Genomic DNA, 17,212 nt, shown 5'->3' on the forward strand with positions numbered 1-17,212 from the left:
GCTATACGGCAGATATTGTAGTGATATGACTGAAAAGCTGTTAAAGCTATGTTAACAAATCCCAATCTCTCTCTCTCTCTCTCTCTCTCTCTCTCTCTCTCTCTCTCTCTCTCTCTCTCACACACACACACACACACACACACACACACACAGTGATAATTGTTGTTTACACACTGTTTATGATCTTATGGTCAGTCAGCCATAATGTGGCCTGCATTAAGCACGGCGTCATGTACTATTGGTTTCCTTAGGCTATTAGAAACAAAGTTGAACAATGCTAATTACCTTTACTCAAGGCAATTTATACATTACATTTTTTTGGCATTAAATGTTGGTGGCAAAGATGGAGTGTGATAAAACTGAAGGAACCCTATAATGAAACACTTTAACTTTAATTGTCCTATTATAATTCATGAATTCCTGATCCAATGGCCACACAAACATGGCCAACCCAATGCTCTTGAGGTCATAAAAATGCTGGATAATGGATAAGGATGATTTTGATGTGCAGCTATTTCTGGTAAAAAGAATATTGAATCTCTCCATATAACTTGATTCTCTTTGTAAGCATGTCTGTTAAGGAAGAAACATTGAAACATAAATGTCTTAACAAAACAAAAGACTGAGTAACATTGTCAAAGGCAGACATTACTTAAGCATATGTCAATGTGGTCATGTATGCATATTTATTCAAATTAAATGTTAATTGTTGTTCTAAAATTTAATACTAAAAAATAGTTTTAACTATCTATTCAATCTTGATTGTTGAATGCTCTGCATCTTAAATGTCATCAAAAAACTTCCAGACAAAAATTATTGATCACTATGGACATTTACAATCATTGCCAGGTACTAAATTGGGTCAAGAAAAGAGGATATTGGACCTATTGCAACAGATCGCAGGGTAGTATTAATTTGTTTTCAACACAAGGTGCTTTCATTGTGACATCACAGCATGCGACATTCTATCTGGTTTGTACTGGATCACAGTTTTAGGCTGACCTCCTCCAAAAATGTCCACGTAATTTAAGATTGAATTTGCTGTATACACTTCTTAGGCATGTTGTTTTTGTTGTTGTTGTAGGGTTTAATGCCATTTTTCAGCACACGATAGGCTATACATGGCAGCCATTATTAATGGTGGAGGAAGAACCCGGGAAAACCCCGGAAAGAACCACCGATCCATGAGAAGCTACTGGCAAGCTTTCTCACATACCCACATTGGCTGAATCCGAGACTTGAACCCATGCATACAGAGGTGAGATGGCAGTGATCCATAACAGAGAACGCTTTAGACCACTCGGCCACCCCTCTTAGGCATGTAAATAATGAACTTCTGAAGGAATATCGAGGTATGATGATCCCAATAAAGTGAATAATTGCCATTTAAAAGAAAGTTATATTCAAATTCTCAAAAATGACACTCATTACTAAAATAGTCAGTTCTGAATGCCTACATTAGCTACATGAAAATTATTTTCATAAATCCTGTTGGATATAAACTTATATAAATCAATTGCAGATACTGGACGGGATTTTTTTCTGGAATGTATTTCTTTGTTCAAGTAATGTTTGAAAAGAAACATTAACAAACTAAAATGTGTAATGTTGATAATGTTAATTTGGCATCTTGAGATATTTAACGATAAATTTAATACAGTACTTCAGTTAAAAGAATCTGAATAATCCTTCAAATAAAACGGGAAAAAACTTTGCTTGAGTTAAACAAGAACAAATTATGCTTGATAATATAAGCAATAAACAGATGGATCAATGCAAATGGATTATCACTATAAATAACTCATGCTATTAGATATATTTTTGTTTATTTGCTTATTACTTGAGATATACAAGAGATGCATATCCTGTTTTTGTGCTAAACGTTTATAGCATTTGAGCAATCACAATGTAGTCATTTATGATCAATTATAAAATTCAGGAAACTTTGAAAAAAAGTTTAACTTTAACTGTTTAAATCTTTACAATGTTTTTCCTAAAATTCAATTTTTAGAAGTCTAAGTATTACTCTTTCTCTTTCTTCAGTAGATTAACATACAAATCCATGCATACAAGACTAATATACATTCACTTAACATACATACATTACACATACATGCCTATATGAATGCATAAACAGACACACAAATCGATCATTCCATCTGACAATCATAAAATGGACATATTCTACATATATAAACACAGCTGCTTGAATCATCCTTTGAGTATGAAGAAATGAGTACACCCCAATTCCCGCTCTGTAATCTCCATGGGCTACCTGCTCGATCCAGAATTTAAAAAAGTCTCCTCACTAAGCTATATTTTGTTGACTGACTCCAGTCTAATATACCAATCCCCATATTTCCCCATCTAGAAACTTGTGCTCTTCTTCTGACACTAGTATTCTTCTTATTCCCACTGTTAAAATTAAGTCATACGGACAATGTTCTTTTGCGTACCAGGGCCCAGCTACATTAAATGAATTAAACACTGATCTTAGACACAAGGATACTGTGATCTCATTCAAGAATGCTCTTAAAACTCATCTATTATGACTACCTGAACAAACCTAATGACTTAATAATGTTTACTTGTAACATTATCATCAGCATGTTTTTGTTTCGTAATTCATGGTGTTTGTTTCTGTACTCTTGTCATATATATTTTAATGTGTTATCTAATATTGTAATTAGGCATAGCACAAAGTCCACATTATTATTATTATTATTATTATTATTATTATATTGCACATTAAAGGTTGAATTATAAGGATGAGGACTGTTAATAAGTGAAGTAACCATAAGCATTACAGCAATGGTTTATGAAGTTAGGAGTGTACAGTATTTTAGCCCAGATTATGATGAGGCAGGCATGTGCCAGCTAGTGCTGTCCCCAAATCAGCATTACTGATAAGGGCTGAAGTCAATCTAACAAACAAGATACCTCAACTTATCAAGCTGAATTATTTTAAACTTCTTTACTTTGATGTTGGCACTTAAGAATGAAATAATCATATTCAATGATTTCTGAGAGTGAATAAAAGTTATTTGTTCAAACATTATGATATAGGAAAATATTAAAATGTATAGTTTACAATTTTCATTAAAATCTTGCTCTAAAAAGACAAGGGTATCAGCAGAAAACTATCTTGCCTTTTATTTAACTTCAGTCTATTACCTTTTTCTGTTGCTTTATCTAAGTATATTCTGTTTATCATGCCAAATATATACTAAAATAGGGGGATATGAACAGTTTTTACTTATACACCAGGGAAAGTCTCAGAGGGACCCATGAGCTGCATAAAACCAATTACCACGCAAGGAGTTAGGGGCAATTAAGGGCATGACCCAGGAACACTGTTTAAGATATAGTTAACTGTCACTTAGGCAATATTCCAATGATAAGAATTAAAATGTGCTTTGAATTCTCTCAAAATATGCAGTTATTTGGGTGTGACCTTTGACTGCTCCAATCCCTCCCCTCTAATTTGCTGGGAATCAAATTAATGGGATAAAAAAATCAATCACCACTTTCTACATATTTATTATGTAATTCTATGAAAATAAAGTTTGTAATATAACATGAGGGAATCATCAATTACATAATGGTTTTAACCTAAGTCTGTTGACAAAAATATTGACACACCCATGTCTGAAATCAGTCGAGATCATCAAATCTTTGTAGGACCATATTACTACTGTAACCACTTCTACTACTTTATACACCACCAGAAATAATATGATCACACCGTAATATAAATCAATGCTAGTTGCTATTGTTATTGTTCTTATGATAATAATGATGATAATAATAATAATAATAATAATAATAATAATTTTTATTATTATTTATTATTATTATTATTGTTGTTGTTTTTATTATCATCATCATCATCATCATCATTATTATTATTATTATTATTTATGTCCTATTTTGACTATCCAAGTTTATGTAAACAATGTACATGCTGTATTTGTGATATAAACTGGTCAATGTCCACATGATTTCATATTCCAGATAACTAGATCTTAGTGCTTATGTATTGTCCTTGAATCAGTGATAAAATACACTGTCCATGCAAAGTGAGAATGCATAACAATGAACTTGAATGACCAGTAATCTAATATCTGGAACAATATGACAAACAATTATTTGATTCATGAGTCTGTAATTAGTATTAGGTCAAATTTAGTAGTAACTCCTGAACAAAAGCACTTCAATCCAGATAAAAATTAGTAATTAGGGACTCCTTTTTGTAAAACATACATTTTATCAATCTAAAAAGTAAAACCTTTAACACTGAGCTTAAGGTTCAACATTGGCATTAATGCAGGGTGTAGGTGTATGCTCAGACAGATGAAAAGACAAGCACAATGCCAAAGTTATCATCCAATACAGCACCATGGCAGGCTCAATAGACTGCATTTTATCAATCTGTTTTTATGTTATACATGATCACACACTTTACAAATACTGAAAATCAGAATTTTTTTTAAAACAAAACAGTCAAAACACATTAAATCTGTGACTTTTGTGAATACTTTTTGATTTATGATGGCTTACAACAACAACATAGGAGTTATATATATTTAACTCCTAGGTTGTTGTTGTTGTAGGGTTTAACGCCATTTTTCAGCACATGATAGGCTATACATGGCGGCCAGTATTAATGGTGGAGGAAGAACCCAGGAAAACCCCCGGAAAGAACCACCGACCCATGAGAAGCTACTGGCAAGCTTTCTCACATACGCACATTGGCTGAATCCAGGACTCGAACCCACGCAGACAGAGGTGAGATGGCAGTGATCCATAACGGAGAGCGCTTTAGACCACTCGGCCACTTGGGGCCCCAAAACTTCTAGGTCCCAGCTTGATTTTTCTGGGTACAAGACTTTAGACCTAAAGTGTTTCATCAGGTTAACTGGGTGTAAAAAATAACAATTTATGTCTGAATGATAATATGGAACTATGTGTTCATTTCTGGCTTGAATAAAATTCAGTTTCAGTGAGAACATGCCTGGCAGTTCTGAACAAAATTGATAAACAATTCATCTGCTGAAAATATTAGAATATTTAAGAAAAGATATCATGAGCATGTATGTGTTTCTAACAGATAATGGAATTTAGTATTTTAATACTAAACATGTTAAAATAAACAGTAATTATTGCCATCTTCATATAATGTGCATTGTTATACTCTCCTTAAGAGGGCCTCAAGGGAGAATAGTCCTTGACTAATGAGTCACCCTCTATAAATAAAGCATTATTATTATTATTATTATTATTATTATTATTATTATTTTTTAAAAATCATGAAAAATTAACGGACCTATTGAACAACTTGTCAGGAGTGACTACATTACTAATGACCTCACAATTACAGCATAAATGTAGAATCTTCATTTCAATGCTATCAATTTAAAACTTCAGTGGATGATACTAATTCAACCCCATTAATTTTCACCATACTGATTCACACCCCACTGAACTATTTCATACATAATCTTGAACGTTCTTAATTTGAATTACCCTATGACCAAACTCTTGAATTGTTGAAAATATTTTGTTTCTGATTAGCAACATAAGCTTCATTTTCTGTTAGGGTTGAAGCTTTTAGAAGCTGGCATTATTCATCCTAAATGAATTTTGATGCTGATATTTTTCTATTAGATTACAATAAACTAAATCTGTGCTGCAGAAAAACAGTAAAAATCCACCACCAAGTTCAAAAATCTGAAAAAATGCTGTAATGACATAAAAATCTAATCAGCTCATATCATTGGTCTAATGTAATTGGTTTTTGTTTAATTGTGCTAACAGTGTTCTCTGAAAGAAGGAAAAGCTCATTAAGCACTAAAATGCTTTAAAAAAATTAAAACTTTATATAATGGCCTGAAAATTTAACTAGGTCATCTGTATGTAATTATAAATATGCCATTTATATTTTATTTGTCTACCTCAAGTAGATTTTGTTTAATCATGCAAACAAGGTTATTTTATATAAACAAAAAACAAACCAAAACAAACATCTTAACAGTTAAAAATGTTTAAAATATTTTTACAAATTTCTGTAATAGCTTGAAAATCTAGTCCAATCATTTATCTGCACTGAATGCACAGATACAATTTTCTTGAAATGGCAATGTGAACCTAACCCAGTCAAGATGCCATGCTCCACAGTGTGGGGTCATAAAAAGTTATTGCCACAAAATATGAGAAACAAGTGTATTTCAAAAGATCTTAGGTGTGTACTTTGTGAATGAGAAATGAAATACTGAAGCATATATAAACAGGCTGATAAAAATTTAGAATCTGTTGGGTGTATGTGACTGAATGCATGTTTTACTGATATTGTTCAAACCTTTAGGTGCATTTTAAATTGAATTTGGCTCAAAAGTTAACTTAAGCACTGTATTGGGATGACAAAGAATTTAAAACTTAACAAAGAGTCGCTCACTGGAACTGATGCTCTACTTAGTGAAAAGAATTTCCATGAATTCAGGATAAGACTATTTCTTTCTTTTAACTGCCAAGTGTTGAAACCATCTCTTACATTCTTTAGCAATAAAACAATATTCAAACTATCTGCTGTGACACATACTGAATGTCAACTTGGCACCATTTTCATTTAGGAAAATGTAGACATTATCAAAAGGTTTATGGTGAAAACTCCATGTGATAATGATCATCCATTTAGGGGCAATGGTGACAATACAATTTTTCAGACAGTCATCTTGCTTGGATGTATGGCTAGTACTATTTTCCTTTAGAACAAAACTAGGTATCACAAGAAGTCTATTGGTGAAATTCCTATGTTGATATAGCCGTCCTTTTGGAGAGGAGTTGAGATAACAATATTTTGTTTTAGATATTATGTTCCATTCAGGAGGAGTAGCAATAACAAGATTTTCAAGATGGCTGCTCTAGCAGCCATATTGGACATCATATATGCACCATTTTCATTTAAGACCAACTGGACATCATAAGAAGTCTTCTAGAGTAAACCCCAAGTCAATATCACATTTTGCTCAAACAGAATTGTGATAACAATATTTTTATGATGGCTGCCACTGTGGCATAATTTTTATTTATGACCAACTAAATAGCTTTTAATGAAAACCCCATTTTAATATGACCATCGATTCAGGTGAAGCAGCAATAACAAGACTTTCAAGATGGATGCCTTGGTAGCCATGGCCATATTAGACATCAAATGGGCACCATTTTCATTTGCAACCAAGTACATTGTAAGAAGTCTTTCAGTGAAAACTCCATTTTGATATGACCATTCATGCAGAAGTAGTGATAACAAGATTATCAAGATGGCCACCGTGTTGGTCATACTGGATGACAGACTGGTACCATTGTCAATTAGGACCAATTGGACATCATAAGAAGTCTTTTAGTGAAAACTCCATGTTGAAATGACCATCCATTCAGAGGGGATGGCGATTACAAGATTTTTAAGCTGGTCACTGTGATGGCCAAATCAGATATCCAGGCAGCACAGGTTTTATTTAGGACCAACTAGATCATGGGATGAATGTACATGTCAGGTTTCAAGACAATCCTCCAAGTAGTTTAAGGGGAGTAGCAATAACAAAATTGTACTAATGGATGAATGGATCATGGATAACCAACAACAGCCCATCCCATTAGTTATTCGGGACTTTGACCAGTGGAGCTCATATTAACCTCTTGGTTCAAATTGAAAGGAAAACAATGACTGACCCATGGGTTACCTATGTGATATAGATGTTTTCTAGCAAACTGAATTAAAAACTGATCCCCGATAGTTATATAAAGTTTTGTTGTTTTCTTTATATATATATATATATATATATATATATATATATATATATATATATATATATATATATATATATATATATATATATATATATATATATATATATATATATATAAAGTGTACCTTCAATATGAAGCCATCACAAAATAATGCATGACCGTAATAGCAATATTATTATGCTGCTGTAAGCATGTGTTAAAATGGTGTCCCTCAGCAAACACTTTTGATACATGCATGAAGTAAATACCATTTTATATTCAGAAAAATGTGTTCCTTCCAAACCAAACACAAGTAATTACATCTATTGCAAAGCTCTCAGCACTAGTGCCCTAACCAGCATGGCCATGCACTGATCCACAAAGGAATGATGTAACAAGGTCAAAGATAATGACTCAAAATTCACAAGAATTTAACTTCAAGGCAACAAAAAAAAAAATGAACACTCAGCTATATGCACAAACCCACTTGATTTCTATTTAGGAATATAAATTATATACATGAAATTTTAATTACAAATTGATGTCAATATCCCCAAAAAGATGAAAGTGCTTATACCTGCATCCCATATTATGTCTGTTTACATGTTTATATGAAAGAAATTTATATATCATGACATCAACATATACACATACACAGTATTTTTCCCATGATAATACCAGGGGAATGAGCCGAATTAATTTCAATGCAAGTACAATTTATATATCATGACATCAGCATAGACAAATACACAGTATTTTTCCCACAATAATACCAGAGGACCAGCCCAATTAATTTCAATGCATGTACAATGAACAGCATATTAAATGTACACCCCATGTTTAATAATTTAATAATCCTCTATGTAGGCATGAGGTGGGGTTGGGGGTGGGGTATGGTTGACTATGAAGATTACTGACCAATGGGCCTCACCGAACTCAACCTTTGGTCAAAATGAAACTTAATATGAAGAAGCCATTATTTTCTTATTAGACCTTAACATGACTGTCATGACTTCCAACATCTTGACCAAATAATCTATGAGTCCCAAATCAAAAGGCTTCCATTCCTCAAGTGCAACCATTCACAAAGTTTTGTCTGTGGGTTTTTTTTGTGTGTGTAAGAGACCTTGACCTTTGACAACAAAATCAATAGGCTTCTTCCTTATCATAAGTATAAGCCATTGACAAGTTTGGTCCAAGTCTATGATTTAGAACTAATGCTTTTGTACAAATCGATTATTATTCTTCCAGTTCTAGTAACCATGGCCTTCGACAGTTTGATGCTGAAACTGACAGGGTTCTTCCTTACCCAAAGTGGAAGCCAATTACACAAAGGTTGTTTTTGTAAATGGTGGTGAACTTAAGTTATTGTGAAGAAACCATTTTTATCCTGTTATAGTTACCTTGACCTTTGACTTTTTGACCCCTGAAATCAATATAGTTCTTCCTAATCACACATGGAAGTGATGGACAAATTCTGGCAACAGAAGGTGATGGACAATTTGAGTTATTGTGCAGAAATGAAATTGGTAACAGACAGAAGGATGAACATCCTAACGCAATATGCTGTTTCACCTTAAGGCAGAAAATAAAAAGTAGCCTTCATGCCAAGATGCTCTGTGATTAGTTAGGCTGCAATTCATCCAGTGGTTTTGGAAAAGTAAAAAATACCAATTAATGAAGGAAGGTGGATGACACAAGACAAAAGATGCAAGCTGGATATAGGGCCATAGCATGAACTGATTTGGTTTTTCCAGGCCAGGTGAGCAAAAAATGATTTTAGAGTCAACACAAATTGTTTCTTTAAAAGATTTCTTCATAATAATTAAGTAATCTGTCCAAACACCTGTCCTGAAGTTCAAAAAAGGTAATTGTTATAGCTAAAAACTCATAGTAGCTATGTCAAGCGCAGGAGGTGACTGGCTCCAAAATTAAAATGATAACAGAGGATATGAACTAGCTCGTTTAAGTGTCCTAAAATCAATATCATACAACATACATTTCAGAAAAATTCAATAAAAGTATTGATATCTGGTGATTTTCCACTTATAACACTTTAAAACTTATACATTCAATGACTACACAATAATATTACATTACAAATTAAAACTTGGCAATATTTTTTTTAATGAACCTTTCTTTGCCTAGACCTGAACATTATTGCAAATTTCCTTGAGCCATTAAAAATTTAAAAAAGTGTCTATCCCATACCTCTGATTTGAAATACTGACATACTATGTGTTATTTAACACAATTAAAACCCGAGGCCACTGTATACTTTCAATATTACAAAATACAATTCATCTCCTCCTAATTTTTTATAATTTGCTGTTCTCTTACAGCTTTTATAGGTGAAAAGCAATCTCACTTACATTTGGAGCTAAGAATATTGAGAAAAAAACTCACCAAACATGAATAAATCAACTGAAATACTGAGAAATATAAATCCCTCTAGAGCAGCAGATTGATGCAGGTTTATGTGGTGATCTGTACTGATCAGACTTTAGTCAGTCTGTATGCTGGCCTAATTCCCTCACTGATAACCACATTCAAGTGAGCCCAGCCTCTTTTTATACAGATTAAAACTTGGTAAGATCTAAGTACAGGACTCAATTAGATTCAGACACTGCTTACAACATAAAATCTGTAAAGTTCTTTGCTTGAGATAGCTTGCATGCATCATTATCTTTAGGTCTAAACAATAATGTAAATCATGTTGTAAAAAACAACAACTACTAATATCTTTCAAAAAAAGACTAGTGATAAAGGTGTTAATACATGAGTATAGTACTGAAGCCGTATGTAGTCATATGCATAGCTTATCACCAAAGCATGCCCTACACATTAGCAACACACACGCACATACACGCATGCATGCACACACACACACACACACACAGACAGACAGACAGTGGCAGTTGGCGAGGTGATGGAAATTAATTCTGCAAGTCTAACAATTTGCCAGTGTGCATGTAAATATAGTGTTCACACCTTTGCCAGTGACAGAATTGGTTAATAGGTATCAACATGTGTTATGGTCTGAGGGGCACAGTTGTGATATGGTAATTGTGTGTGCAGGTGTGTGTGTTTAACTCAAAGAAAGATTCATTTTCAATCTTGTTTCTATGCATGTCATTGTTTTAATGGAACTACAACTCGGAAAGTTTCTCAATTGTTTCAAGTTCATGAGTTGATAATTTCATTTGGTTGCATAGGAAATAAGCTCAGAAACAACCGTTATTATTGCACAGTGACAAAATCCTTTAATGTAAACTATTTGTTAAAAATCTGGGCACACAGGTTTGCTATTTACATAGGTAACATAATTGTTTATTATAACTTAAGATTGTTACAGATATAAAAATGTATTTAGCATCAAGCATCAAACATATGCAAGCAGTTGCCATATTTATCATGATCATGTCAATGACACATGACAATTTTAATAAACACATAAATATATGTTGCCTATCCCCTTTTTTCTCTAAGGACTGAAAATAAAAATAATATTATTATAGCAGTGCAAATGTTGTGGCAGAACAATGAAAACTAAATCACGCTGTTAAAAACCCCAAAATATAAGGAAATGCATGCCTTGCAAAGTTTTTATCAACTAATTGTGTAGTTCAAGTTCAGTTAGGAAAAAACAGTCATGGATGTGTAAAGACAGTTTAAAATTTTGGTTGAATGCATTGTGTTATTACAAAATGGATTTATAATCCAACATGTTCAAAAAGGAGTCTTGAAGCTATTTCCTTTTAAAGTTTGCTTTAATTCGACAATGCCAATCATTTAGAACATGCAATCTATCAGGGTGCTTATTAAAAGAAATATGGAAAATTTGTTTTGGGCTCAGGAAAATATCTATGTTAATGCTGCTTTCTCTTTTATACTTCAAAACCTCTCTTAATTAAACAAGATGCCCATATAGGCTTATGATCACACACCTGGCTGATATCTGCCTAAAAGTCAAATGCAAGATTTTAAAAAAAACCTGAGTTAATATGATACCTATTGTCAAATTTTGTTCAAATTTTCTTACTTTTTTTCATTTATGGTAAAATATTCATCAATATTTGCCAACAGATCAACATCAATTTCACGAAATGGAAAGGACTTTAGGTCAAGATATTATCTGTCCAAATTGTCTTCTTTAGTTTTGGAAAAAAAAGTGGACATACTGGATAGCAGACTGGCATAATTTTCATAAATTTGAAAGGAGTTCATGACAGGAAGCTTTCTGTTGGGGTTTGTACAATTCTAATGAGTATATTTTCAGAATGAATCATTTAAGTTTTTATATTGAGTAATGGTGGCTTGTTTGAAGGTGGATTGACATCATTTGTATAAATTTTAGAATGTTTTCATGCTAAAATTCCTTCTGTCCACAATGGTCGAATTCTACTCAGTTGATTAGAAAAATCATGCAAAACTTTAATCACTTTACGCACTGATCAGCAACATCTGAATAAAATCAAAGGGCCTTCATACTGTAACAGAACGCTTTCTGTAAGGGCCTTCATAATGTAACAAAATGCTTACTGTAAGAGCCTTCATAATGTAACAAAATGCTTACTGTAAGGACCTTCATAATATAACAAAATGCTTACTGTAAGGGCCTTCATAATGTAACAAAATGCTTAGTGTAAGGGCCTTCATAATGTAATAAAATCCTTACTGTAAGGGCCTTCATATGGTAACAGAATGCTTACTGTCAAATTTGGTGAAATTATGTTGCAATGTTTTTGAAGTTGAAGGTTTCCTATGTTCAGTATAAATATATATGTATTATTACCACTGCTATATATATATATTATATATATATATGTCCCTAGCAAATAGTCTGTATAAACAGTCAACAGTCCTCCTTCAAACACATGTAAAAGCATACATGGGGTAGACTGTATGATAGATTATCATAGAAGCAATTAAAAGATAAGGTGATCACACATAAGCAACCACCTTTTCACAGAGACTTAACTGGATGAGAATAGCTAGAGTTACACCATGTCAAATCATTTGAAGACTGCTGTCAGAAAACCATCAAACACAAACTATGATTATTTTGAGAGTTGGAATAGTTTAGCAACAACACCCAGCATATCCCTCGCAGCAAAGCAGATGCAGAAAAATCATTTTCTATGCTGAGAAAAATTCATTAAGATCTTGTGGGAGTCTGAACAACATTGATATCTAGTCTTTAATGAATGCAAAGATGAACACAAATCAAACTTGTACTAACCTGAACCACAGTGAACTAATGACAGCAGCAAAGACAGCATCTATTTAAGAAAGTATTCTACTGTCCAATGGTTTTTAAAGATAGAAACTTGGTATATGTTTTATTTGCTTAATGTATGTATTGTTGTGATTATGTGAGTGGAACAGGCACATATGTGCATGCACATTGGACATGGATTGCTCCAGTGGCTTAAGTGGTTAGAGCATCTGCCTCAGATACATGAGGTTGCAGATTTGAAGTCATACCAAAGACTTCTATAAAGGTACTAGCGGCTGCCATGCTTGGTACTCAAAATTATGAGAGTGTTAGGATTGGTCAGCCTGGTGTCAGGGTGATGTGAATAGGTGGGACATGATGCTATGTATCTGACATGATGCCCCTGTCTGACATCACAATAAACTACCACACTGCAGACATCGTAGCGAGTCTGAACAACATTGATATCTAGTCTTTAATGAATGCAAAGATGAACATAAATCAAACTTGTATTAACTTGAACCCCAGTGAACTAATGAGAGCAGCAAAGACAGCATCTATTTATGAAAGTATTCTATTGTCCAATGGTTTTTAAAGATAGAAACTTGGTATATGTTTTATTTGCTTAATGTATGTATTGTTGTGATTATGTGAGTGGAACAGGCACATATGTGCATCCACATTGGACATGGATTGCTCCAGTGGCTTAAGTGGTTAGAGCATCTGCCTCAGATACATGAGGTTGCAGATTTGAAGTCATACCAAAGACTTCTATAAATGGTACTAGCAGCTGCCATGCTTGGTACTCAAAATTACGAGGATAGTGTTAGGGTTGGTCAGCCTGGTGTTACAGTGATGTGAATAGGTGGGACATGATGCTATATATCTGACATGATGCCCCTGTCTGACATCACAATAAACTACCACACTGCAGACATCGTAGCAATATGACTGAAAAGTCGACTGAAAAGTTGTTAAAGCTATGTTAAAAATCACACACACACACACTTGCGCACACACACACGGGACAAGGCTAAGTCTATGACCTATTTAATTGTTTTTAAGTGTATTAAATTCTTCAAAGAAAAAAGTTCTTTGATTTTGTCATCAGATTTGATTTTCCAAGTAATTTTCTATAAGCTTATATGAAAAGATAACTTATTCTCAATTGGACAATGCCACTTTTAAGGGTCATGTGCACTGACCCTACCTTGGGACTCCAAACATTATAAGTCTTCACAAAACCTCTTCTTGCAGCCAGTGACCATGACCATTGACCTTTTGACCCTGAAATCAATTGGGTTCCATATCTCAGTGAAAGCTGTCCTCAAAGGCTGGTGAAGGTACTGCTGTAGAACTTAAGTTATTGTGCAGAATAGGAAGCATTCATAGGCAGACAGATTCAAAGCATACAGCAGGGGTTGGCAACCTATTTTAAATAGCGTGCCACTTTTTCCGGATTAATTACACAATGAATGAGCATGTGCCACCAGTAAGAGAGTAACACTGTTAAAATCAAGATTTTTGGCTGCCCTTTGCATGCTGCACAAAACCTCCTGATGTGCCACCTTGTGGCACGCATGCCGTAGATTGCTGACCTCTGGCAGTATTACACTTCACAAAATGGAAGACATCAATTAGAAAAGTAAAAACTGTCTTATGTTCATAGTAAATGAGTTCATCCTTTTAATCGAGGAATTGAAAATCAGTCTCATTTTTAACTTTCTTTTCAGCCTTTCAACTACTTTTCATTATCTTAATGCATATACTATGTGCAATAAAGTATAATCTTGTCAAAGCAGAAGGTTGGACAAGAAAAGAAACTGGTTTCAATTTCTGTTTTACTCTTTTACTCACTAGCCTCACATTTTTTTAAAAATTTGTCATTCACAGAAATTAAATCAAGTAAGATTCTCTCTCTCCATGACCCCATGAAAAGAAAATAGTTTAATGGTTTGGGAAAATATGTAATCTCGAGTTAGACAAAGTTTGGACATGAAATATGGCATATCAATCATTAAAGACATTGGTTTTACGACAGAGAAATGGAGTAAATAGGTTACCATACAGTTCTGTAATTTGACCTCTGACTTTTGGTACTTTTTCCCAATGTCTCCACTTAGACTTGTATCATTAGTCCCTAATAGGGATAGTGTGTCAATTATGATTACCACATATACCATCTTACAACACACCTCAATCATATATTAATGTAAACCTTCATTGCCTCACTAAATCAGGTACATCAACTTGAGTTTATTTCATATTGGAGTAGAGGAATCCCACACAGTCCTAATACACGAACCCTGAATGTACTGGTTCAAGATCAAGCCAGTAGAGGTGGATATGAAGTTCAGCAGAGATACCTATACTGATAAGTGTATGGTAAAGCCTGTAATGCAAGCTGGTGATTATATGAAGTACTTGTTTAGATTACAAATGTTAAGCCTATAACTAGCACACTGCACTAACATGTTCAATGGATCTTTTTTATGAATACATATATTATTAAGTTGTTGTTTTATGTCATTATTTACAATCCTGTTGAACTGAGAAAGATCTGAAACTCCAAAATATGCTACTAAATTATGTAAGTCTGACCAAATTTCTTCTGTGGGATTAACACTTACAAAGTAAATTAATTTACCAGTGGATGTAGACTTCAATAAATCCATATAAAGCACATTTATTGAAAGATGTATACTGGACTAAAAGAGTATAGATCAAAGAGGAATAAAAATCAGCAAAGGGAAATTTTTAGATCCCTTGTCCTGTGCACAAAAACACAAATGGACAGACAGACATACAAAAAATCACTACTTTCATAAATCCATACTTGTCAAGGGTGGTTAATTTTGTTTTGAGAGGAAATATTTTAGTTCCATGTAGTTCATGAAATTCAATCAGAAATATGCAAACTGCATGTGACTGCAAACTGCATGGACTCAGATCTGTTGTAACATAAGGCACTAGCAGATCTAGATCTGAGCAGTTTGTTAGGAGTAATCAGCAGAACAAATAAAACAGACCTTGATCTGCAGGCGCATTATGTTACGGTAGATTAGGATAATTGTTTGCAGTTTGACTTATAAGCAAGTACGTATGGTATCTTTATTATGTAACTAGCATGAATTCATATTCAAACCTATGCAATTATCATGCATCTGCAATATTTGTGTACCCAGAGGTAGTCCTATTCAAGTCTAACATTTCTATAAGGGTATAGTTTTTATGAAGGGGATAGATTTATTAGCAGTACCAACATGTCTTTATTTTGTTACTACTAGTAAGTATATATTTTGTGCTCAAACACACTGCTGTGAAAAAAAATGTTTATCTCATCAGGACCTAAAAATTACTTACTTTTAAAAAAACATTCATAGCACAATTAACAATGAGAGCAATGACAATAATGATGATGATGATGATAATAATGATGATGATGATAATAATAATAATAATAATAATAATAATAATAATAACAAGCATAATAACAGTGATAATGATGCCAAAATTAACAAGAATGCAAAGGATAATTAGTGAAAAAATGTTAAAAGAGGAAACAGAAAAGCAAGAGTGTGAGATACGTTTGCACTCAAGTAACAGATACTGATTCTTACAATTTTCATTCACAAATCTACACACACAACAGAAATTACTTACCTAAAATCAGGCTCAGCAGAGAAAAAAATTACTGAATAGGATGCTCTAAATAACTGAAATGTAATCCAGACTTTTTCTGATTTGTAGATCTTGTTCAGAAGTGGACACTGCACCTCCTTATCATGCTGATCAATTGGCTGTAATATCACCCATGACCAATTAGTAAGCACTTAACTCCAACATATCAGCTACAATCTGGCCTGGTATCCACCCCCTGTTTATACTTAAACAGTTCTGTTTTAATAAGTGTTGTGGCTGTTACTACTATACTGAACAGTGTACACTGAGATACAGGTTGATGTTGTCATTATAATCTATGTTGAGATGTACACCCCCCAAATTTAAAAGTGGATAATAACTTCCTCCCAAAGCAATCCTACTTCTTTGTGGTAGTCCATAATACATCACTGTATAGTGTGCACATTATTTTAATTGAAAGTTCTCTCTCACTGCGAAGCAGTGGTAGCTCAGTTGGTAGAGTGGACTAGTAATCCAGAGGTCAGGTGTGTGTGTGTGTTCAATACCTGCCCTGGTCAGCCATGGTCA

At 33.6% G+C, this 17,212-nt stretch overlaps 1 protein-coding gene across 2 annotated transcripts in view; it reads right to left on the reverse strand.

Moving 5' to 3' along the window:
- LOC149801419 (uncharacterized) overlaps positions 1 to 16,915 on the reverse strand; it is a 75,860-nt gene extending 58,945 nt beyond the window's left edge. Inside the window, exon 1 of one of the 2 annotated variants that reach the window (XM_089955519.1) lies at positions 16,667 to 16,915. The gene's annotated coding sequence lies outside the window, so the exon portion shown is untranslated. Of the gene's footprint in view, positions 1 to 10,191; positions 10,316 to 16,666 lie in introns of those variants that run through there. The other variant, XM_089955518.1, reaches the window with a different exon arrangement.
- Positions 16,916 to 17,212: the final 297 nt, after the last annotated feature.

The sequence above is a fragment of the Sinohyriopsis cumingii genome, chromosome 4 (assembly GCF_028554795.1).
Source record: "Sinohyriopsis cumingii isolate HCF-2022 chromosome 4, ASM2855479v2, whole genome shotgun sequence".
NCBI lineage: Eukaryota > Metazoa > Mollusca > Bivalvia > Unionida > Unionidae > Sinohyriopsis > Sinohyriopsis cumingii.